The 1,898-nt window shown below is 36.1% G+C and overlaps 1 pseudogene across 1 annotated transcript; it reads right to left on the bottom strand.

The window, feature by feature from the left end:
* Positions 1–620: 620 nt before the first annotated feature.
* Positions 621–1,447, bottom strand: LOC108513188 (60S ribosomal protein L7 pseudogene; annotated as a pseudogene). Its single transcript, XR_001880806.1, has one exon. The product of XR_001880806.1 is annotated as a 60S ribosomal protein L7 pseudogene (transcript).
* Between the last annotated feature and the right edge of the window lie 451 nt (positions 1,448–1,898).

The following is a 1,898-nucleotide window of genomic DNA, read 5'->3' on the forward strand; positions in this document are numbered from 1 at the left end:
TGGTATTGCTTCACACATGATTTGCCCTCTAAAAATATCGACAGACACTATTAACTTGACAAGAAAGGAAAAGAAAAACAAATAATTAGATGCGGATGAGTAAAAGGGAGTGGTACTCAGTGCTTAAAAGGCAATTTTGGACCATCACTATTTACAGGAAAATAGAAAGGGTCAGAAGCAATGGAAATCTCATAATTCAATATTCAAAGAAATAAAGCCACAGGACAGAAAAGCACTGTGATGATTCATCTTCTCTGGACATTTTTGGTTCCCTTTCTTCAAAGCTTATTGAGAGTAAAAGAAGTAATTTCAGTAAGAATAAATGAAAAGAAGCATGTTAGTTTAACTTTTCCATTGGCAATCCATAAAAAAGACACAGATTAGGAGTGAGAACTTGAATGAGCTACTTTATCTCCTTCGCTCCAGTTTTCTTAACTGCAGCATGAGAGTATTGACTAGACGGTGGTCATTATCTATGCCAGCTCTAATTTCTATGATTTGTAAACGCATGGCTGATTTGGCTGTCATGAGAATTTAGTCATCCAAACAACAGATTAAATTAGCTATAGCAATTTCCTTAATCTGTGATGCTATTATGTTGACTTTTTTTTTTCTTTTTCAATTTGAGAGCAGGTACTGTTTATTAACTGACCAGATTAGAAAAATAATCAAGGTAGACACCTTAGCTCATTCTTCTAATAAGCCTGTTGATCTGATCTTCCCTATTGCCAGCATCTCCACCTTCTACAAAATGGGTGGTCATTTTCTTCATTCCACCTTGTGGAGAAGATAATTTCAAGGGCCACAGGAAGTTATTTGCCTCTTTGAAGGGTTTCCAACAGTATAAATCTCATGAATCAGATCCTCCATGCAGATGATGCCATATTTACCAAGAGATCGAGCAATCAAAGCATTATCCGTCAAAGCAATTCGCTTCTTACTGATTTTGCCATAACCACGCTTGTAGATTAGCTCATTTACTGACTTCAGATTGGGGTAACCCCATGCAATATATGGCTCTACAATCCTCAGCATGTTAATTGAAGCCTTGTTGAGCTTCACAAAGGTTCCATTGAAGATCTGACGAAGGCGAAGAAGCTGCAATACCTTTCGGATCTTTGGACTCACGCCATTGATACCTCTGATTCTGATGACAAACGCCAATTTGGGTTCAGCAGGTACATAGAAGTTGCCAGCTTTTCTTGCCATCCTCGCCATTCGAATTTCAGTTCTGTACATCTGCCTATATTCCTTGTGATAGTGCTTCGCTTTTCATAGATAAGCTTCCTCCTTGCCTTTCGAAGCATCTTTTGGGCAAACTTCTTTCTCAGGCGCTTGATCTTCAGCTCTGCGAAATTCCTTCGCTTTTTCTTAAGGGTTTCTGGCACAGCAGGAACCTTCTTCTTCTTCTCTTCTGCACCCTCCATGGTTCCAACCGGAAAAAAGAGGCGAATATCCATTTATTATAGATAATTTTGAAACAAAAAAATGTGTAAAGAAAAAACCCTACTCTTAATACCCCAAATTAAGTACTGTTAACAGTTTTGGTATATTTCCTACCAGTCTTTTTTCAACATGTTGCTACATAAACATGGGCTCATTTTTACAAAATTGGGATCAAATGAATGATGCTGAAATTGAAAATATAGTTTTATATTCTTTACTTTTTTGTTACTTATGCTTGTGTCAAGAAATTTCCTCATTCCACTAAATATTCTTTGAAAATGTATATTTTTAAATTTATTCCTTTCCTGGACATTCTGGTTTATTTTTAGAATTAAGTGTATGATTAAATATTCCTATGTTTTTATATGCCAAATTGTGAAATCCCTGCATACAAGCAAAGTGATGCAAAAAGGAGGAAAACTTATTGAAGATATGGCTAGTTTATGTAAAAT

Source organism: Rhinopithecus bieti, unplaced genomic scaffold (genome assembly GCF_001698545.2).
Source record: "Rhinopithecus bieti isolate Rb0 unplaced genomic scaffold, ASM169854v2 scaffold_30957, whole genome shotgun sequence".
NCBI lineage: Eukaryota > Metazoa > Chordata > Mammalia > Primates > Cercopithecidae > Rhinopithecus > Rhinopithecus bieti.